General features: G+C 44.3%; 1 protein-coding gene across 1 annotated transcript in view; it reads right to left on the bottom strand.

Moving 5' to 3' along the window:
• si:dkey-22o22.2 (neural-cadherin) overlaps positions 1-24211 on the bottom strand; it is a 304012-nt gene that overhangs the window by 278615 nt on the left and 1186 nt on the right. The gene's annotated exons all lie outside the window — the stretch shown is intronic.

Genomic DNA, 24211 nt, shown 5'->3' with positions numbered 1-24211 from the left:
GTTGGGATCACTTTATTTGAAGTTATACGTCAATGACTTTGTTGATGGATTTGTGGATATGTTTGCAGACGACCCAAGGGTAAGTGGGGTTGAGGAACCAGGGAGTCTGCAGAAGGAATTAGACATGTTCCAGGAATGAAAGGGTTAACATACAATATGAGGAGTGTTGGATGGCTCTGGGCCTGTACTCACATGAATTTAGAAGAATGAGGGGTGACCTCATTGAAACCTATCGAATGTCTAAAGGCCTAGACAAAGTGGATGTGGAGAGGATGTTTCCCATGATGGGAAAGTCTAAGACCTGAGGACAAAGCCTCAGGATAGAGGGGTGTCCTTTTAGAGCAGCGGTGAGGAGGAATTTCTTTAGCCAGGGAGTGGAGAATCTGTGGAATTTTTTTGCCACAGGCAGCTGTGGAGGCCAAGCCTTTATATTTATTTAAGGCAGAGGTTGATAGATTCTTGATTGGTCAGGGCATGAAGGGATACGGGGAGAAGGCAGGAGATTGCGGCTGAGCGGAAATGGGGATCAACCACGATGAAATGGCTGAGCAGACTCAATGAGTCAAATGGCCCGGTTCTACTCTTCTATCTTCTGGATAAGGAGAGAAGGCAGGAGAATGGGTTGAGAGGGATAATAAGTCTCCCATGATGGAATGGTGGAGCAGACTTGATAGGCCAAGCAGCCTAAATCTACTCCTGTGACTCATGGTTGACATTATACTGCAAGACTAAATCCAACATCAAGTATTTTCAAATATCTGACTAAAAAACAAAAGGAAAGTCATTATAACTTTTTCCAGAATTTATTTTCAGGCTGACAAAATCCTTCTGTAATCTTTATAACCGAGTTAAATTGCTCATCACTTATAACCATTACTCCCCAACTGTGTAATTACAACGAGCAGAATATCACATCTCCTCAATAAATGACTTCTGTTCATAGGAGTCAATGTGTTGGCTTTCACTACAGTTTTCCGTGTGATTGGCACGGCATTCCAGGGAAAGAATTACTTACCGACTGTTCACCCATTCCCAGCTTCACCCTCTCGGCAGCCCGTATCTTCTCTCATCGGGCAGAAACGGGAATATTAAAGCAAACGCAGGAGTAACTCAGACAAAATGCTGGAGGAACTCAACAGGTCAGGCAGATTAATAAACAATCGACATTTCATCACAGGGCACTGCAGTGACGTAGCAGTTGGGGGACACTATTACAGCTCGTAGCATTCCGGCTTTCGGAGCTCAACTGCGGCACTGTCTGTAAGGAGAGTTTATGTTCTCCCCGTAATCTCATGGGTTTCCTCCCACAGTCCAAACACATACCGTCCATGCATGACTTCATCAAAGCCCTTGCTAAAGTCCACTGGCTTAACCTCATGAAATTACCGGGAATAAGCCACTCAGGGAAACCCAAATGCAATTGATTCATCTCTTTGCCACAGTCAAACCCCAGACTGCTGTTCTGTTGGATACTTGTGCTTGGTCACAAGAGGTGCTACACTGAGCTCTATACAAGTTGCAAACTGAGGTGGCAAAGTATTGTGGAAATGACAATGTTAGGTTGCACAGTAGTGTAGCAGTTGGTGTAGTGTTAGTACAGTGTCAACAATAAGATCAGGGTTCAATTCCCACCACTGTCTAAGGAGTTTGTACATTCTTCCCATGACCCTGTGGGTTTCCTCCGGGTGCTCTGGTTTCCTCCCACAGTCCAAAGACATACAGGTTTGGGCAAGTAAGTTGTGGGTATTCTAATTTGGCACCAGAAATGTGGCAACACTTGCAGGCTGCCCAGCACAATCCTCACTGATTTCATTTGATGCAAACAACGGATTTCACTGTATCTTCTGATGTACATGTGATAAATAAAGCAGAACTTTAATGTCTGAAAACCAAAATTCCTCCCAGACACAAAATAAATACATAGTCCACACTTTAAACAATTTTCCATCATGTTGACTGTTTAGTGATGCTTTCATTTCCAGCTAATGCATCTTCAATCTTCTATTGAAGATGCATTAGCTGGTAAACAATAGATTCAAACGAGGAGCAGAAGCAGGGAAAGGAGGTGGGAAGGGGGATGTGTGGTAGGACAGAAGAATGGACAAGGAGGTGGGAAGGGGGATGTGTGGTAGGATAGAAGAAAGGACAAGGAGGTGGGAAGGGGGATGTGTGGCAGGACAGAAGAAAGGACAAGGAGGTGGGAAGGGGGATGTGTGGTGGGATAGAAGAAAGGACAAGGAGGTGTAAACACAAAATAATCTGCAGATGCTGGGGTGAAAGCAACACTCACAACACGTCGGAGGAACTCAGCATGTCAGGCAGCATCCGTGGAAACGATGAGTTGACGTTTCGGGCCGGAACCCTTCGTCAGGACTGTAGGGGGAAGGGGCAGAGGCCCTATAAAGAAGGTGGGGGGAGGGTGGGAAGGAGAAGACTGGTAGGTTCCAGGTGAAAAACCAGTAAGGGGAAAGATAAAGGGGTAGGGAAGGGGAGGCAGGGAGGTGATAGGCAGGAAAGGTGAAGAAGGAATAGGGGAAAAACATAATGGGTAGTAGAAGGAGGCGGAACCATGAGGGAGGTGATAGGCAGCTGGGGGAGGAGGCAGAGTGACATAGGGATAGGGGAAGGGAGGGGAAGGGAATTACCGGAAGTTGGAGAATTCTATGTTCATACCAAGGGGCTGGAGACTACCTAGACGGTATATGAGGTGTTGCTCCTCCAACCTGAGTTTAGCCTCAACATGGCAGTAGAGGAGGCCATGTACGGACATATCTGAATGGGAATGGGAAGCAGAGTTGAAGTGGGTGGCTACTGAGAGATGCTGTCTGTTTTGGCGGACAGAGCGGAGGTGCTCAACGAAGCAGTCCCCCAATCTGCGTCGGGTTTCACCGATGTCGAGGAGGCCGTGTTAGATTGATCTTAGAGTAGGTTAAAAGGTTGGAAGGGCTAAACTGTAATGTTCTGTATCCTGGCCGCTCACAATCTCTCACCACAAACTTACCTTGCCAATGTCTTTCAGTACTTTTCAAATCTAAGTTCAGGGAGAGAGAGGTATACAGTTACAGTGTACAGCATGGAAAGGGGCCCTTTGGTACTTGCTGACCAACATGCCCTGTCTAAGTTTGTCCCATTTGTCTGCATGTACTGTATATATGTCCAAGTGTCTTTGAAGGTTGCTACTGTACCTGCCTCAGTCACTTTCTCTGCAGCTCGTTCCACACTGAAACCACCCTTGAGTCATAGAGTCATAAACCACTACTGCAGTCTGAAGACGTCCTAGTTAGTAGGTTACTTCATCATTATAAATATCCGGACCTGCCTCTCGGTTTTTTTGCACTACCTTACTTTCCCCTTTCTGTTTTCTATTTATGATTTATAATTTAAATTTTTAATATTTACTATTGACTTGTACTCCAGAGAGCACGAAGAGCAGAATCATATATCGCTGCGATGATCGTACGCTCTAATATCCATTGTTTGGTGACAATAAAGTATAAAGTAAATTGTGCTGTGGTTAGGCTAGGGTTAAAACAGGTGAGTTGCTGGGCGGAGAGGTTCTTTGGGCCAGAAGGGCCTGTTCTGCATTTATCTCTAAATAAAGAAATGGTGGAAAGAAGGGTCAGCTTCTGCTTTGCATGGATCTATGAATCTAAGAGAAGGACCCTGATGTCCCTGGAAGCTGGTCGGAGATGTTGTGCAGAGTTGGTACTGGATCACCTCAAGGAAATGGAAAGAAGGCCAGGAACATTGTTCAATACGGTCACTCCTCAGAAGCTAGTGGGTAAACTGTACTTGTTGAGCTCACGTGCGTCTCACTTCCAGTAAGATGATGGTATGTTCAGCCTCCCAGGACCAACCAAAAACGTTTCTTTTTAAAATGTTTTTTTTTATGATCGTAAGACTAAACTGGACTCCAAGAACTACAAGTACAGCAGGTCCACCTCATCAGTGATCTGCTCATTGTTCAGAGCGGCTGGCCAGGGTGTTGAAGGAGTCAGGAGAAGGCTCAGAGGAGCTGACCTGGGTGCAGACCATGTTGCTGCCTGCATTGGAGTTGGTATATGAAAGCTGCGTGCCGTGTAACGGTGACTGACTGTCTTGAACATTCCTCTTGCTATCGCAAGACCATTAGGCGTTGATAATGTAAGATGCTGCAGCCTGTTTCCCTTATTTGCCGATGAGACCAGTGGCAAGGCAGCAGCATAGCCTTGGTTGTAGCAAGGACTAGGCCTCAAGCCACGGTCTTGCCTGCTGCTGCAGTCCAGGTGAGGAGAAGGCAGAGGCAGTGTAGCAAGGCATCCATGCTCGGTTTGGGGCTGTCCTCGCCCATCTGTGCTGCTCTCCAGTGTTCAACTGGTGGAATGACAGGCTGGATTGCCAGGAGCTGTACCATCAATTTGCATGTTGGCCAGGGTCCTGGACTCTGTGTGTTTTCTTGCGTAACAATGTGCGTTTTCTCTTTCTCTCTCGCTCTCTCGCTATTTTGAATGTATGTTATGCGGCTTGGCCCCAGAGGAATGCTGCCTCATTCAACTGTATCCATGTATAGGTTGAATGATAATTAAACTTGATTTGTTTGATTCATTCAACACCTTTCCCTGTAACTGAACCCCGGACTTCTTGACAGAAAGGCCATAGTCAGTGCATGTTGGCAGAAACATCTCTAGCTCCATCACGCTGAGCACTGGTGCTCCCCAGGGCTGCGAGCTCAGCCCACTGCTGACACTTGACTGTACTGCTAGATCCAGTTCAGACCGAATCATCAAGTTCACTGATGACACCACAGTGGTTGGCCTCATAAACGATGTGACATCCTCAATGATGGGGAGGGCTTCACCCATCACGAGTAAAGCCCTCCCCACCACTGAGCTCATCTACGCGGAGCGCTGTTGCAGGAAAGCAGCAGCCATCATCAAGGACCACCACCACACAGGCCATGCTCCCTTCTCACTGCTGCCATCAGGAAGGTGCTACAGGAGACTCAGGGCCCACATCACCAGGTTCAGGAACAGTTATGACCCCTCAACCATCAGGTTTCCAAACCAGCGTGGATAAATCATCTGAACACTCAAATGATTCCATAACCTACGGGCTCACTTCCAATGACTCTACAATATTATTTAGACATGTTTATTACTTTTTTAAAAAATAGTTTGTCTTCCTTTGCACATTGGTTGTTTGCCGGTCTCTGATGGTGTGTAGTTTTTTACTGAGTCTCTTGTATTTCTCTGTTCTGCTGTGTACACTCACAAGAGAGTGAATCTCAGGGTTGTTTATGGTGACATATGCGTACTTTGATAATAAACTTACTTTCAACGTTGAACACACCCCAGGAATTGTGGGGGGCAGCCACAACATTGAATCTGACTTGTATTCATCTGATAAAGGAAATACCCAATCAGCAGAAGTTCACAGAATGAGGTTGTTATCGACCGAGCTGTCAATGTTTACGCAAGCTAGTATGCAAGACAGAGCATTATGATATGGAGAGCAAGCTGTTGCCCATGCAGTAGGCTCCCCCTCTCCTCACAGCTGATGAATCCAAAGAAATGGCAGAGAGACCGTTACAGTTTGGCACCAGCGACATCACAGGAGTTGCCTGTCAGCGTTGAACTCAGTGTAGGACTGTCTTAGGGTCTCCAGCTCCAGATTTTTTCCTTGGGGGTTACTGCCGAAGCCTTCCCCATGAGTGGGTATAGCTGCTAGACAGCGGAGGTTTGAGATCAGAGTTTTCCTTCTTATAGATCAGCTGCCAACCATGGCTGATAATTCCCATCTCCCTGAAGCAACTGGTTTTAAGGCGCCAGTAACCCATCTTTGCCTCTTCTCCTGTCAGCAGAACAGTTCTGCCGGACCAAGTAGCTAAGCCCCACGTGAAAGCCAGGAGCTGGACTTGCCTGTCAGAGGCAATTTGAGACGCATGCCATCAGGAGCATTTAATAGGTAGTGGGAGCTTATCCCTGCTACCACCCCCAGCTATAACGGCCTTAAGGAACAAATCTCTCTACATTAGAACAATAATACAACATTGTAGATATGTTTTCTTTTCTTATTATGCATAAGCAAAGCACTTGGGACATTTTTCAACATTAAAATTTCCTACGTGAGTATGGAGTTTGTTGTTTTAACACAGATGTTTGAGGGCTGTTTTAATTAACAACTCATTAGTATTCCAAATTTGAAAGGGATGTTACTCTGTGAGGGATTTATTTTAATCATTTGCTTTTCGAATATGTATTTGACGAGGTTTCTGTTATCAGCATGCAATCCGCGATTGTTTTCTGCATCACAGAGTGACAATTACCGATGCAGAAGAACTCAGATATCTGTGGCCCTCTATTCACTCCTACACAGAAAATTAAATTTGTAGTCTTGATTTATTATTAATGTGTGAAGATTTGGGAATACAGAGGAAATGTTTTCTCTCATCAGATGCTGGAACATAAGACGATAAAACACAGGAGCACAATTAGGCTATTCAGCCCATCGAATCTGCTCTGCCATTCCATCATGGCTGGTTTATTATCTCTCGGGGCCCCACTCGCCCTTTAACCTTTGATGCCCTGACTACTCAAGTACCTACCAACCTCTGCTTTAAATATACCCGATGACCTGTGGCAATAAATTCCACAGAAATCCTCATCTGTGTTAAGGGAAGTTCCTCTATTCTGAGGCTGTGCCCTCTGGTGCTAGTCTCACCCACTTTTGGAAACATCCTCTCCACATCTACTCTATCTAGTCCTCTTCTACTGTTCCCCACTCTTAGCTCTTCTGACCTGCCTCTCACCTCCCCCTGGATCCCCCTCCCCCTCAGCTACAGTCCACTCCCCTCTCCTATCAGATTCCTTCTTCTCCAGCTTTTGTCTTTCCTACCTACCTGGTTTTGCCTATCACCTTATAACTATCTTTCTTTCCCTCCCCCCTTTTTTTTATTCTAACATCTTCCCCCTTCATTTCCAGCCCTGAAGAAAGGTATTGGCCAGAGACTTCGATAGTTCATTTATTTCCACAGATGCTGCCTGACTTGCCGAGTTCCTCCAGTATCTTGTCTGTGTTCCTTTCAATGTTCAGTGAGATCCCTCCCCTTTCTTCGGAACTCCAGTGAGTACAGATCCAGATCTATCAAATGCTCCTCAGGCTTCAGTACTTTTTTGACACTGATCAACAGAAAAATACTCTTTCGTGTCAAAGTGAAAACAAATTTCTACAAATTGGTCTAAATTTATTACAATTATTTAAAAAAAAATTGATTACATAATTACTCACCCCCTTCAAGTCAGTATTTAGTAGATGGGCCTTTGGTAGCAATTGCCATCTTAAGTCTGTGTGAATAGGTCTCTATCAGATTTACACATCTAGACACTGCAATATTTCCCCATTGTTCTTTACAAACTGCTCAAGTTCTGTCAGATTGCATAGGGATCAGTCTTTTTCAAGTCCAACCTCAAATGCTCAATTGGATTGAGTTCTAGACTTTGACTTGGCCACTCCAGGGCATTAACTTTTTTAAGCCATTTCTGTGTAGATTTGGCTTTATGCTTGGGGTCATTGTCTTGCTGGAAAACAAATCTTCTCCCAAGATTCTCTTGCAGCCTGCATCAGGGTTTCCTCCAGGATTTCCCTGTATTTCGCTACATTCATTTTACCCTCTACCTTCACAAGCCTTCCAGAGCCTGCTGCAGTAGAGCATCCCCACAGCATGATGCAGCCACCACCATGCTTCACAGTAGGGATGGTATGTTTTTGATGATGTGTGGTGCTTGGCTTATGCCAAACATAGCATTTAATCTACTGGCCAAAAAGCTTAATTTTGGTTTCATCAGACCATAGAACCTTCTTCCAGCTGACTTCAGTGTCTCCCACAGGCCTTCTGGCAAACTCTAGCTGAGATTTCATGTGAGTTTTTTTCAACAGTGGCTTTCTCTTTGCCACTCTCCCATAAAGCTGTGACTGGTGAAGCACCCAGGCAACAGTTGTTGTATATGTAGTCTCTCCCATCTCAGCCACTGAAGCTTCTAACTTCTCTAGAGTTGTCACAGGTCACTTGGTAGCCTTCCTCACTAGTCCCCTTCTTGCACAGTCACTCAGTTTTTGATTGGCCTGCTCTAGACAGATTTACTTTCCATATTCTTTCCATTTCTTGATGATTGACTTAACTGTACACAAATCTCCTAACTTGTGCTTTTCAATAACCTTCTCGCAGAGTTGCTTAGCGTGTCCTTTTGTCTTCATGGTGTAGTTTTTGCCAGGATACTGACTCACCAGCAGTTGGAGCTTCCAGAAACAGGTGTATTTTTACTGTAATCAAAATTCAAACACCTTGACTGCACACAGTGATCTCCATTTAACTCATTATGTGACTTCAAAAACCAACTGGCTGCACCAGTGGTGACTTGGTGTGTCATGTTAAAGGGGCTGAATACTTATGCAATCAATTATTTTGTGTTTTATATTTGCAATTAGTTTTGTAGAGGTTTGTTTTTGCTTTGACATGAAAGAGTCCTTTTTTGTTGATCAGTGTCAAAAAAAGCCAAACTAATCCAAAGTAATTCAATGTTGCAAAACAATAAAACATGATAACTTCCAAGGGGGGGGGGGCGGGGTGAATGCTTTTTATAGGCACTGTGTACCTCGATAATAAACTTAATTTGAACTTTGAATTTCTACATTCTGTATGTCACCAAATACTACCCTGACAGTCATTTTCTTGCGGGCATTTACATTGGATACAAAGAAACCCGACAGAATCAATGAGAAACTACTACACAAAGATGGACAAAAAAAACAATGTGAATGAGGAAGATTACAAATAAAAAACAAATAATTAATAAGTAATACTCCATATTCCAAACATTCAGTGTTTGATTCAGTAACCTGGGTGGTCTGACCTTTATGTGGTTGTTATAAAAAGCCTCTAACCTGTGCTGGAGTGGGTGTGGTGACAACTCATCATTAAGGACCCTCAGCAACCAGGTCATGCTCTCATCTCATTGCTACCAGCAGAGAGGAGCTGTTGGAGATTGAAGACACACACTCAACATATTAGGAACAGCTTCTTCCTCTCTGCCATCAGATTTCCACTGAGGGTGGGTGAGACTAGAACTAGAAGTAATAGGTTAAGAGTAAAAGGTGAAATATTCAAGAGGAACCCAAGGGGAATCTTTTGCACTCAGAAGGTGGTGAGAGTGTGGAATGAGCTGCCAGTGGAAGCGGTGGATGCGGGTTCAATTGCAACATTTAAGAGGAGTTTGGATAGGTACATTGATGGGAGGGGTATGGAGGGCTTCGGTCCCAGTGCAGATCAATGGGAGTAGACAGAACAATAGTTCAGCATGGACTAGATGGGCCAAAGGGACTGTTTCTGTTCTGTAGTGTTTCATAACTCTAACACAGGAATTCCTTTTGGAAAAGATTGAGATTAGGCATTCACAGTCTTTTCTCCTTTCGGCTAATCTTTTCCTTTGAAGGAGGGGGATTTATTCAGATTTTGGAGATGGCTTTTGAAATTTATGTTTTAAAATTCACGCATTCGATGAGTTTGCTTTGAATGGAATAATCAGCTCAATTACAGCTGGTTGTTTCAGTACTGATATGGTAGTGGTAACACCATCACACGTAGGAGCAGAATTAGGCCCTTCAGCCCATCGAGTCTGCTTCATCACAGCAGGTTAATTATCCTTCTCAACAACATTCACCGTGACTAAACAAAAACCTGTGAATGTTGAAATATGTATCAGGAATAAAAATGTATTGAAATGAATAATAAGCCGGGAGATCAATCAGAACCCACTATCTTCACAACTACTAGCTAATTCTTGTGAGCATATCCAACAGATGCTGCCTTCATGGAAAAGTACCCAAGAAAAAACACATCATAATCCATTACTGTTCGAAAGACAAAATGCATGAATGATCTGTTGATACATTTTAATGTTACGAATATGATTAAACTAATTTGCCAACCATTCTTGTTTCAAACTAAATTTATTATCACTGTACGTATCTGTCACCATACACAGCCCTGAGGTTCATTTGCTCACGGGCTTTCGCAGTAACTACAAAGAAACACAGTGGAATTGATGAAAAACTGCATATAACAAAGACAGTGAAAAACCAGTATGCAAAAGACGACAATATAAAGAACAAAAACAAAATAATAATAATAAATAAAGAAGCAATGAATATTAAGAATGTGATCTATGTGAGTGAGTCGATAGGTTGTGGAATCAGTTCAGTGTTGTCCTTCCATTGAGAAGCGGTGTTGGGCTATCCCCATAAGACATCAAATCAGAATAGGCCACGCAGCCTCCACCATTTCATCATGTCTAACTTATCCCTCTCAAACCAATTCTCGGTCCTTCTCCCCATAACCTTTGACACCCTGACTAATCAAGAACCTGTCAACCTCTGATTTTAATGTACCCAATGACTTGGCCTCTGTAGCCATCTGTGCCAATGAATTCCACAGACTCTCCACCTTCTGGCTAAAGAAATTCCTCCTCACTTCTGTTCTAAACAGACATCCCCCTATTCTGAGGCTGTGCCCTCTGGTCCTAGACTCTCCCACCATAGGAAACGTCCTCCCCACATTCACTCTATCCAGACCTTTCACCATTCCATAGTGATTCCCCTCCCCCTCCCATTCTTCTAAACTCCAGGGAGTACAGGTCCAGGGCCATCAAACGCTCCTCATATATTAACCCCTTAGTTCCCGGAATCATTCTCGTGAACCTCCTCCAGACCCTCTCCCATGCCAGCACATTTTTTCTTACGCAAGGGGCCCAAAATTGCTCACAACCAATGTGCCCCCTAAGGTGTGCGCAAGTGCGTGCACACAGATCTTTTGCTACCTGCGCACAAAAGGTTGCGACCCTCTTCATCGAAAGTTAACAATTGTACACAATCACATTTCCCTTTCCTGGTTCTCATGCGGACAGTGTTGACAATGAGGAGTTTGTGATGATTTGTCCGCAGATTTTAGAACTGGCTTATTTATACTGTTTTACTGAAGAAATTATTGATTCACAATGTCGAATCGCAAAGAATCAAAGGTCGTGAAGCGCCGAAGAACTCCTAGTTCACTTAAAATGGAATGGCTCAGTGAAACAGTGGAAACCGCTAGACAGAAAGCTCATGAGGTCAGGAAAGTGCAGCTAGGAGAAATACTTTGAATCGAAGTGACTGTCTTTCTTACACCTTGCACATACACGAGGAGTAAAATCATTATGCTACGTCTCTGTTTGAATGTGCAATTTATAGTAATTTATAATAAATAGTATGCACAACAGGGCAGTCAATATAGTATAGAAATTGTCGTCGTGGCTATCCCTCAAGGTCAAGGATGATGGTCTTCGTTCTGTTGATCTACTTATGGGCTCGCAAGTGGCTTATGAGTCCAATCTTGGTTTTGAAAGTTCTTCCGCATTCAGGACAGGTAGCTCCAGATGGCAGATCGGGCTTTGGTTGTTGCTGCCTCTCTTTCCATTTTCTTCTCTTTTCTTCTAATTCTGCACATCTGTTGGCTTCGAAAGTTGCTGTTCCTTCTCGGATGATGGCTTGTCAGAGTTTCCTGTCCTTGGCATTGGTTTTCCAATTGTTGATGTCGATGTTACATTTCTTCATGTTGGCTTTTAAGACGCCTTTGAATCTCTTCTGTTGTCCGCCTCTTTTACGTTTGCCTTCTTTAAGCTGGGAGTAGAAGATTTGTTTCGGCAGACGTTTGTCGTTCATCCACACAACATGACCGCTCCATCTTAGTTGGTTCTTGATGACGTAGGCTTCAATGCTTGTTGTTTTTGCTTCATTTAGCACACTGACGTTGGTTCTTCTATCTGCCCAGCTGATATTTAAGATGTTTCGAAGACAGCATTGATGGAACTTTTCAAGTGCCTTCAGATGTCGTCGGTATGTTGTCCAGGTTGCTGATGCATACAGGAGCGTTGGGATCACCACTGCTTTGTACACTAACATTTTGGTGTCTGTTTGGATGTCATGATCATGAAAGACTCTTGTTCAGAGACGTCCAAAAGCTGTTCCAGCGCATTTAAGACGATGTTGGATCTTGTCATTAAGGTCGACATCGGAGGAGAGGTGACTTCCAAGATATGGAAAGTGGTCCACGTTTTCCTGGGTTGTTTCGTCAAGTTGAAATGATGGTTCTATCCGATTTGTCTCAATTGGTGACGGTTGATAAATTGTATCAGCATGAATTAATCAGTCTGATGGCCTGGTGGAAGAAGTTGTCCCGGAGCCTGTTGGTCCTGGCTTTTATGCTGTGGTACCATTTCCCAGATGGTAGCAGCTGGAACAGTTTGTGGTTGGGATGACTCCGGTTTCCAATGATCCTTCAGGCTCCTTTTACATACCTGTCTTTGTAAATGTCCTGAATAGTAGGAAGTTCACATCTACAGATGTGCTGGGCTGTCCCCACCACTCTCTGCAGAGTGCTACGATTGAGGGAAGTACAGTTCCCATACCAGGCAGTGATGCAGCCAGTCAGGATGCTGTCAATTGTGCCCATGGAGAAAGTTCCTAGGATTTGGGGGCCCGTACCAAACTTCCTCAATCGTCTGAGCTGAAAGAAGCACTGTTGTGCCTTTTTCACCACACAGCTGGTATGTACAGACCACGTGAGATCCTCCGTGATGTTTATGCCGAGGAATTTAAAGCTCTTCACCCTCTCAACCCCAGATCCATTGATGTCAATTACGTACCATACCGAAACAGGTATTACCTACGTGTATTGTCGCGATGCAAAAGTTCCTGGAGAATTTGCAAGTGGGAAGAAGTGGAGTGATTTTTGGAAGCTTGACTTTTAAAGCGTCATTTAGCAAGCAAATCACATATGGACGGTGCCCAGAACCTCCAGCGAGAGAATCCTTCATTACCCGCTGCAGGCCTTATGTTCTGTGAGAGAAATCAAACCCAGAGGAAATCAAAGTTCTTATCAACAGTTTTTGCTAGCTGTTAAAATGAATACCTCTATATATAAAATTCAGTGTGCACATATTGTTGTCACTGGACAAAAATATTGCACAGCACAAGATTTTTGTGCAAGCTGGTTATTACAAATTCGAGGAAACATTGCTCTCACAACTCTGTGGTGCGGTTTGACCAATGCCTGATAAAGCTTCAGCATTTATCTGACCAACAGCTTAAAGTAATGCCGCGTGATCCGGTTAATGTCTTCCGTGTTGTCGTGGAGCAAGCGCTTTCAAAAGTCAATTGTCTGGGAATAAAAGAGACAGATTTCCATGTAATGAACTGGAGACTGGAATTCATTTCCGAGTTGAGATTTATTCCGACACCGGACACCCCGGGCATGCAAACGGCGTGGGCTTTTCACCATTCGTGTCAATCCACTCTGCACTAACGCTGATACCTTACTTTTCGCAATAAAATGCCCATTAATCTGACCTTCATTGGTATCTTGAAAGACTGGTCTGTAAAAAAGATTAGGAGTGAACTCTTCCCTTCGCCGTTTTGATGTTGCCGCCGTTATTTAATCTCTATCCACGACAGAGACAGCTGAATTCACAAGCACACTACAAGCGAACAGACATACACACCTCACATTTAATCGACCGCTGGGTTTTTAGTCACCAATTAAATATTTTTGAATTATCACACGCTCCGATTTGTAAATATTTCCCCCCCAAACAGGATTTACTGTGTTGTGTGGTGACAAATGCCCGGGAAAACAAAGCAAATATCGCTACATGTTGCCAAATGGAATTTATCTCTGAAACCACAGTACTGTACAAAGTACAAAACGTTCACAAAGTGAGTGTATTATCAATGTACATAAATGTCATCACATACTACCCTGAGATTCGTTTTCTTGCGGACGTGGTCAATAAATCTATAGAACTAACTGTAACTGTAACCAGGATCAATGAAAGATCAACCAGAGTGGAGAAGGCAACAAACTGTGCAAATACAAATATAAATAATTAGCAATAAATAACCAGAACATCAGATAACAAGATAGTGAGATCATTGGTTGTGCTGACATCTCGATCAAGAAATAGACCATTCGATCCATCGTGTCTGCCGTGCCATGGTTGATATATTACCCCTTTCAACGCCATTCTCCCGCCTTTTCCCCGGAACCTTTGTCGCCCTGACTACTTAAGAACTTTTCGGTCTCTTCATTAAATATGCCTAATGACTTGGCCTCCACAGCCATATGTGGCAATGAATTCCACAGATTCACCACCCTCTGGCTAAAGAAATTTCCCCTCATCTCCGTTCTGAAAGGACATCTCTCTGTTCTGAGGCTGTGCTCTCAGGAAACTGCGAGACGAGTGATCCATTGGTCAAGACAGCTGCGACTACAGGACCGCGAAACCATGTTCGGAACCACAGAAAATGGCCCTGCAGGCAGGAGCCCGGGTTCGCCAACCTGTTGGGAGAGTTTCCAGCCTTTCGGGTTTACATTTCGAAAGTTTTTCTCAGTTTCATCTGCAATGTGTAGAAATCATTTCATATTTATCAAATTCAAAAAAGAACTGAAGATATATTTAGAACCAGCGTGGGTAACTCCACTCACGTCAGTTCAACTCTGAACTGAGTCCGCAATCGACAAATTCACGTTCAACAATCCTACAACTCATTTTCTCAATATATATTCTGTAATATAATATACATAGAACATAAAACATAGAAACCCTACAGCACAATACAGGTCTTTCGGCCCACAAAGCTGTGCCGAACATGTCCTTACCTGAGAACTACAGAGGGTTACCCATAGCCCCCTATTTTTCTAAGCTCCATGTAGCCACCCAGGAGCCTCTTAAAAGACTCTATCGTTTTTGCCTCCACCACCGCTGCCTGCAGCCTATTCCACGCACTCACCAGTCTCTGCATAAAAAAAATTTACCCCTGACATCTCCTCTGTACCTGCTTACAATAACCTTAAAACTATGCCCTCTCATGCTAGCCCATTTCAGCCCTGGGAAAAAGCCTCTGACCATCCACACGATCAATGCCTCTCATCATCTTATACACCTCTATCAGGTCACCTCTCATCCTCTGTCACTCCAAGGAGAAAAGGCCGAGTTCACTCAACCTATTCTCATAAGGCATGCTCCCCAATCCAGGCAACATCCTTGTAAATCTCCCCTGCACCCTTTCTATAGTTTCCATATCCTTACTACAGTGAGGCGACCAGAACTGAGCACAGTACTCCAAGTGGGGTCAGACCAGGGTCCTATATAGCTGCAACATTACCTCATCTCGTCCAAGTGACTTATAGAAACATAGAAAACCTACAGCACAATACAGGCCCATCAGCCCACAAAGTTGTGCCGAACATGTCCCTACCTTAGAAATTACTAGGGTTACCCATAGCCCTCTATTTTACTAAGCTCCAATCACCTATCCAAAAGTCTCTTAAAAGACCCTATTGTATCCACTTCCACTACTATTGCCTGCAGCCCATTCCACGCACTCACCACTCTCTGAGTAAAAAACTTACCCCTGACATCTCCTCTGTACCTACTCCCCAGCACCTTAAACCTGTGTCCTCTTGTGGCAACCATTTCAGCCCTGGGAAAAAGCCTCTAACTATCCACACGATCAATGCCTCTCATCATCTTATACACCTCTATCAGGTCACCTCTCATCCTCCGTCGCTCCAAGGAGAAAAGGCCAAGTTCACTCAACCTATTCTCATCATTATATATAAATTTCTGTATTTCTGGACAAGGAACAGAGGAAAGCAATAGTAATATATGTGGCAATCCCGAACGACAGGAACTTCAGGAAGAGAGAACGTGAGAAGCTGGAGAAATCCCGGGGCTTGAGAGAGCAGATAGAGAGGATGTGGAAGGTTAAAGCCAGAGTAATCCCGGTGGTGATAGGAGCACTTGGAGCTGTGACACCTGGACTGGGAGAGTGGCTCTAACAAACCCCGGGAACAACATCCGAGATCTCGGTCCAGGAGAGCGCAGTAATAGAAACAGCAAGGATACTCTACCTGCTAGAGGATCCGAGATTCGGGGGAAAATACACATACACACCGCCCATAAGGGGGAGAGAAAAAAATACCTATTTATATAACCACACCAGAGCAAATTCCTAGCACATATAAATATATTCAGCAAAATAAAGCTGATCCCTGAATTTATATTCACACCATTTGTCTTCTTTTGTACATCGGCTGTTTGTCAGTCTTTATTTATGTCTAGTTCCTCTATACATAATTCTAAATAAAATAGTAATTCTTCATGATAATTCTATTGTATTTCATGCCTCTTCTCATTGCTCCATCAGAGAGAAGGTACAGGACATTAAAGACCCATGCTCACCTGTTTTTTGGAACAGCTTCTTTCCCTCCACCATCAGATTTCTGAATGGACAATGAACCCATTTGCTCTTTTTGCACTCCTTACTTATATTTTAAGTTTCTTATTGTAACTTGTAGTGATTTTTGTGTCTTGCACTGTATGGCTACTGCAAAACCATGAACTTCACGACATCATGAACCAACAGAATCAACAAACTCATTCGTAAGGCCAGTGATGTTGTGGGGATGGAACTGGACTCTCTGACGGTGGTGTCTGAAAAGAGGATGCTGTCCAAGTTGCATGCCATCTTGGACAATGTCTCCCATCCACTACATGATGTACTGGGTGGGCACAGGAGTACATTCAGCCAGAGACTCATTCCACCGAGATGCAACACAGAGCGTCATAGGAAGTCATTCCTGCCTGTGGCCATCAAACTTTACAACTCCTCCCTTGGAGGGTCAGACACCCTGAGCCAATAGGCTGGTCCTGGACTTATTTCCCAGCATAATTTACATATTACTATTTAACTATTTATGGTTTTATTGCTATTTAATTATTTATGGTGCAACTGTAACGAAAACCAATTTTCCCCGGGATCAATAAAGTATGACTATGACTATGACTATAGAGGGCTGTGATTTGGATGCAGGCCAATGGGATAAGTCAGAATGACAGATCAGTGTCGACTAGATGGGCTGAAGGGCCTGTTTCTGTGCTGTAGTGCTCTATGACTCTAAGTAAGTTCTTTAGATATCATGAATGATTGAAAAATGTAGAAGTGAGGGTTAGATTGAACTTCAAGTACGTTAAAGGTCAGCACAACTTTGTGGACTGGCTGAAGGGTCTGTGCTATGCTGTACTGCCCCCTCTGACCCCCAGTCCTCTTTCTGACTCCCGGTCCTCGCTCTGACCGCCGGTCCTCACTCTACCTTTTGCAAGTACCTGCAGTATCAATGTACTCTCTTTGAACTTCAAGTGTTATAATGTTGGGAAAACTACCACCAATTTTCACACTGTATAACTTTACAAAGAGAACTGGCCAAATAAACTGGAAATGTAACTACGTGCTAAAATAATTATTGGCCAGGATGTCCCTTTCTGCTTTTCTGAAAATTATATCAAAGAAACTCATAAATGTAGATGTTGCCTAGGTTTAGAATTTCATTCAAGATATGGCATTCCTGCAATTCTCGCACAGTCCAGTAACCAAGTGTCAATCGTGTAGAGTACCATGGAGAGTATGCTGACTGGTTGCATCGCTGTCTGGTATGGTGAGGGAGGGGTCACTCTATCAGATCAGGAAAGCTGAAGAAAGTTGTAAACTCAGCCAGCTCCATCATGGCCACTATCTTCCCTACCACTGGGGACATCTTCAAAAGGCAATGTCTGAAAACGGCGGCATTCTTCATCAAGGCCCCTCACCCTCCAAAACATGCCCTCTTCTCATTGCTTCCATCAAGGAGGAAGCATAGAAGCCTGAAGACACACACGCAAAGTTTCAGGAACAGCTTAGTGCTCTCCAGCATCAGATTTCTGAATGGACAGTGAACCCATGTACACCACCTCACTATTATGCTCTCTTTTTGCACTTTGACGTCCCCCCCCCCCGCCCCACCTTTGCATTATTTATTTGGGACCTGATGAAGGGTCTCGGCCCGAAACGTCGACTGTTTACTCTTTTCCATAGATGCTGCCTGACCTGCTGATCCTCCAGCTTTTGTGTGTGTTGTTCAGGACTTCCAGCATCTACACAATCTCTTGTGTTTATTTTGTTCATATGACTTATTGTACTTTATAGAATTTTTAACGTATTGCATTGTATGCTGTTTCAAAACAATGAATTTCATGATACATGTCAGTGATAACCTGATTCTCATTCTAAATCTTGTTCGACTCATTGAAGTGGCCAAACATCCTTCTGACAGAGGCAAGAGAGCTGCCAATAGTATTTCAGCTAACATCACAGCTGCTTTACACAAACGTATGATGCTTAAAACCACTTGCTTTGGGTCGATGGGGCTCATCAGTCATGGTTGGCAGTTCATCGAGGAGAAAGAAAACTCTGATCTCAAACCTCTGCTGCCCTGTGGTTATACCCACTCATGGGGAAGCCTTTGGGAGTAAACCCCAATGAAAAATCTGGAGCTGGAGTCCCTAAGGCAGTCCTATGTTGAGTTCAACACTGACTAGAGACTCCTGCAACACCGCTGGTGCCAAACTGTATCGGTCTCTGCCATTCCTTTGGAGTCATCAGGGGTGTGGAGAGGGAGAAGCTGGTGCTTGGGCAGCAGCTTGCTCTCAGTATTGTACTGTACTGCCCTGGCTTGTGTAAACAGCTAGGATGTAACCCCCATGGTCAGCCCTGATCAATAGAGAACCTACAATAACACGTACATCAGGCATCAATGAGCACTTCATATGGGAGAAATGCCCTTAGTGAAACCTCGATTCAAACCGGTGAGATGACATTAGAGAGACAACGTATATTCTAGATATCCACAAAGGCAGAAGCTATACAGTAGCAAAATGACCACAAGACATAGGAGCAGAATTAAGCCATCTGGCCCATCAGATCCTCACTGTTCCAGCATGGCTGAACTATTATCCCTGTCAACCCCATTCTCCTGCCTTCTCCCCATAACCATTCAAGCCCTGACTAATCCAGAACCATACCACCCAGGCCTTGCTCTCTTCTTGCAGCAGGAAGGTGGTACAGGATCCTCAGGACCCACGCCACCAGGTTCAGGAACAGTTATCACCCCTCAACCATCAGGCTCGTGAACTAGAGGGGATAACTTCAATTGCCCCATCATTGATATGGTCCCACAACCAATGGACTCATTTTGAAGGATGCTTCATCTCATATTCTCAATATTTATTGCTTATTTATTTATTATTATTATTATTATTATTTCTTCTGTTTTTGTATTTTCACACTTTGCTGTCTTCTGCACTCTGGTTTGAATGCCCCAGTTTGATAATCTTTCATTGATTTTAGTATGGTTATTATTCTATCGATTTATTGAGTATACCAACAAGAAAATGAATCTCAGGGTTGTATATGATGGTATATATATACATTGATAATAAAATTTACTTTGAACCTATCAAATTCTGCCTTAAATACACCCAATGACTTGGATTTATGCTAATATGAACAGGCATAATTTTAAGGTGATTGGAGGAAAGTATAGGGGGGGATCTTAGAGGCAAGTCTTTTTCCCCCAAGGTGAATGGAGTGTACACTGATGCCCTGTGCCAGGAGTGGTAGTAGAGGCAATTGCATTAGAGACATTTAAGAAACTCTCAGATAGGCAAATGCATAATAGAAAAATAGAGGCTATGTAGAGGGAAGGGTTAGATTGATCTTAGGGTAGGTTAAAAAGTCAGCAGAACATTGTGAGCTGAAGGGTCTGTATTGAATTGGCATTCTATGTTCTAATTGTCCTGCAATACTAAAGATCCATGAGAAAACTGGAAATAAAGTGGATTGTTTCCTACATCTCAGGAGGCGCCCATCATTGAAGACAGGCATCAGAAACAAGATACACCATCACTCTGAGCAGCAGGGTAGTTTCTGGTCGTTTGAGGAAAAGAGTATTTGAATATGAAGACCTTATAACTGGGTCAAAGTTCATGATCTATGAGGCAATATTGGTCCCTGTCATCCCAAACACTCTCGCAGCCGATGTTCTCAGCACTGAAACCTAATTCACTTCAGCTCCCTCCAATGGACAGATTAGGGACAAAGCCCATAGTCTTCCACATAGCTGAGAAACTGTTCTCATGTACCCTTAGTGGACACTGAGTGCGTGTTCATGATCTTAAGACCATAAGACATAGGAGCTGAATGATGCCATTTGGCACATCACCCCTGCCAGCAGCTCCTTCCAAGTTGAACTTAATCATAATGTGATCACTGTCTCCTAAGGGTTCCTTTACCTTAAGCTCCCTCATCACCTCTGGTTCATTACATAACACCCAATCCAGTAGGCTAATCCCCTTGTAGGCTCAACAACCAAGTGCTCTGAAAAGCCATCTCATAGGCATTTAACAAGCTCACTCTCAAGGGGGAACTTCTTCACTCAGAGGGTAGTGAGAGTGTGGAATGAGCTGCCGGAACAGGTGGTGGGTGCAGGTTCAAATTCAACATTTAACAGGAGTTTGGACAGGTACATGAATGGGAGAGGTATGGAGGGCTACGGTCCCAGTGCAGAATAATATATAGTCATAGTCATAGTCATATTCATACTTTATTGATCCCGGGGGAAATTGGTTTTCGTTACAGTTGCACCATAAATAATAAATAGTAATAGAACCATAAAGAGTTAAATAGTAATAATAGCACTGGCCACCACAGACTCGTAGAATTTCCTCAGCATCGTCCGGCAGATGTTAAAGGACCTCAGTCTCCTCAGGAAATAGAGACGGCTCTGACCCTTCTTCTAGACAGCCTCAGTGTTCTTTGACCAGTCCAGTTTATTGTCAATTCATATCCCTAGGTATTTGTAATCCTCCACCATGTCCACACTGAGCCCCTGGATGGAAACAGGGGTCACCGGTACCTTAGCTCTCCTCAGGTCTACCACCAGCTCCGTAGTCGTTTTCACATTAAGCTGCAGATAATTCTGCTCACACCATGTGACAAAGTTTCCTACCGTAGCCCTGTACTCAACCTCATCTCCCTTGCTGATGCATCTGGCTCTGACTAGATGGGCTGAAGGGCTCTATCAGTCATCACAGAACCAAAAGAATATGGTGGAGCAGACTTGATGGGCTCCTATGCCTTATGGAATTGAAATGTACACAAGTGATCCTCAATCCTGAAGACCTGACCCAGAAGATTTAATCTGAAAGAATTCTCACTAAATTGCCAAATATTGATATTATTTACATTCTCTGCTCTTACCCCTGCTTCTAGAGGGACCACGGTAACATATCGGTTAGTGCGACGTTATTACAGCTTGGCCGTTCTGGAGTTCAGAGTTGAAATCTGACGTTGTCTGTAAGGAATCTGTACGTCCTCCCCATGGAATGCCTGGTTTTCCCTGCATCCCCTGGTTGTCTCCCACAGGCCAAAGACAGACCGGGTAGGTTAACTGGTCATCGTAAATTGTCCCACGACTAGGTTAGCATTCATCAGCGATGCGATATTGCTGGGGAGGTGTGGCTTGAAGGGCCGGAAAGCCTATTCCACATTGCATTGCTAAATAAATAGGTGTGATTTCTACTAAGTGAAATGTCTCGGGTGTCAGGAAATGTAGAGGAGGATTAGCCCCCACACAGAACAGCAGAGACAATTCAGCCATGAGCAGTGAGTTTAATAGCAGACTGCAAAATAACAAACCTTAAGAGGTCACAAAACCAGAGGGAACAGAAACTAAACACAACAGACAACACGGTAAACTTTAGACTGGGAGAGTGACGGCTAGTAGCATCTGGTCAAGGGCAGCTAGTTCAATGAGTGAGCAAGGTCTGTGGGTGAGAACTGGGTTTCAGTAGGCTGCAGGTCTGGTGATGAGTCTGCAATGAGTGGCAGGTGAATCCTATTAGCTGGGTGGGACTGGGAGGTGCCTGTCTGCACAGACTGGGAGGTGTCGGGGGAGCAGGCCCGATAACAGAACCATACAGTACAGCTACGCTGGGGCAGGAGACCCAGGAGCAAAGGGTTCCGCACAACAAGAATGGCTACTTCTCTTCGACTATTAGAACTTAAAACACAGTACAGGCCCTTCAGCCCACAATGTTGTTCCGGCCTTTTAACATATCCTTAAGATCAATCTAACACTTCCCTCCCACGAAGCATTCCTTTTTTAAATATCATCCATGTGCCTATTAAAGAGCCTGTTAAAAGTCCCTCTCTGCTACCCTGTGGCCATACCCACCCATGGGAAAGTCTTCGGGAGTAAACCCCGAGGAAGAAATCTGGAGCCGGGGTCCCTAAGGCAGTTTGATGTTGTTTACAACTTCACTCTGGCAACCTCTGCAACGACACTGGTGCCAAGTTGTATCAGCACTTGCCCTTCCCTTGGATTACATCAGTGACGTGGAGAGGGGGAAGCAGCTGCATGGGCAACAGCCGGTTCTTCAAATCTTCCTGCCCAGGCTCGCACCCTGGAGAGGACACAGTCCACCAGAGGCACAAATCCAAATCCCCTGGGATTGACAGCTGCCTACTAAAGGTTCCTCATGTATCTGCCTCTACCCGGCAGTGAATTCCACGCACCCACCACTCTCTGTGTAGAAAAAAGCTTACCTCTGACATTTCCCCGATACTTTCCTCCAAATACCTTAAAGTAATGCCCCCCGACATTAGCCATTTTCGCCCTGGGAAAGGTCTCAGACTGTCCACTCGATCTAAGCCTCTTATCATTTTGTACACCTGTATCAATTCACCTCTCACCCTCCTTCACTCCAGTGGAAAAAGCCCTCGCTCACTCAACGTATCCTCATAAAACACGCTCTCTAATCCAGGCAGCATCCTGGTAAACCCTCTTGAGCCAACCGCCACACCCTAATCACCACTGCAGTTTAGTAACATTGTGCCCACTCTAATCACTTTACACGAAAATGAATTTGTTGTTGTTCTAATTTGGTTTTTCGTTGTAAATATTGTGTTTATTTTCTTACTTTTCTCTGCGAGTGTTACTTATCTGATACTATGTGAAACTATCCGTTACTTATCTGATACTATGTGAAACTATCTGATACTATGTGCCCCTGGTGTAGCTGCTAGTCAACTTCTGTTTGCAATACCAATTCGGATGGATAGGTCACGTCACCGGGTGCCCGAACCCCGTCTCCCCAAGCAGAACCTTTACCCCCCCCCCCAGCTGAAGGTCGGTCAGCGAGCCCCTGGTGAGCAAAGGAGACGCTTCAAAGATAACATCAAAATCAGCCTGAAGAAATTCAACACTACATCTAAAAACCGGGAGAACATTGCAGTCACTGGAGGAAATCTGTTCGGGAGGGAGCTGCACTACATGAGAGCGACCTCCTCTGGGCCACCGAGCTCAAGCGGCAGCTGCGAGAGGAGAAACTGAACAATCAAAAGATCCAACCACTAACCACAGCCACCATTTACTCTTGTCCACACTGCACCAGAATATGTGTGTCCCGGATCAGCCTCTAGATCCTTAGGCTTAGGAGAACAAACTCGACTCGGATGATTACACTACATAGTACATTGGCAAAACACAGAAAATGCTGGAGGAACTCAGCAGGTCAGGCAGCATCGATGGAAGTGAGTAAACAGTCGACGTTTCGGGTCGAGACCCTTCATCAGGACGGGAGAGGAAGGGGGAAGACAGCTGAATAAGGTGGTGGAGGGAGGGAAAGCTGGATAGCTCGGAGGTGATAGGTGGAGAGAAATGCTGGAAATCTTGAGCAACACACACAAAAAATGCTGAAGGAACTCAGCAGGTCAGGCAACACCTATGGAGATGAGTAAAACAGGCGACGTTTCGGATCGAGACCTTTCATCAGGTTTTGGCCCGAACCGTCGACTGTTTATTCATTTCCATCGATGCTACCTGACCTGCTGAGCTCCTCCAGCATTTTGTGTGTGTTGTCTTGGATTTCCAGCATCTGCAGATTTTTCTCGTGTTTGACATACCATATCGCTCTGTGCATACGTGTACTTGTGCATATAACATTATACTGGACTGCGACTTTGCAACTGAGCCGGTACCATTTCCCTCGCTTGGTCCGAGTGCCTGTCCAGATCTGCTTTCAATATGATTTCATTGCGCTGTTCACGAGATCACAATCTGTAACTATTCAACAACTTTCACAATCGGAAATGTTTCATTCCGCATCTAACATCCCAATTCGAGAATTCGCTCATATTTTTCTTCCGAAACACTCCTGAAACCCCACAGGTCTTTGGTTAAAACTCCGAATATCTGCTGGGTTTTTTT

Source organism: Mobula hypostoma, chromosome 1, assembly GCF_963921235.1.
Source record: "Mobula hypostoma chromosome 1, sMobHyp1.1, whole genome shotgun sequence".
NCBI lineage: Eukaryota > Metazoa > Chordata > Chondrichthyes > Myliobatiformes > Myliobatidae > Mobula > Mobula hypostoma.
This window is presented reverse-complemented; position numbering and strand designations above follow the sequence as displayed.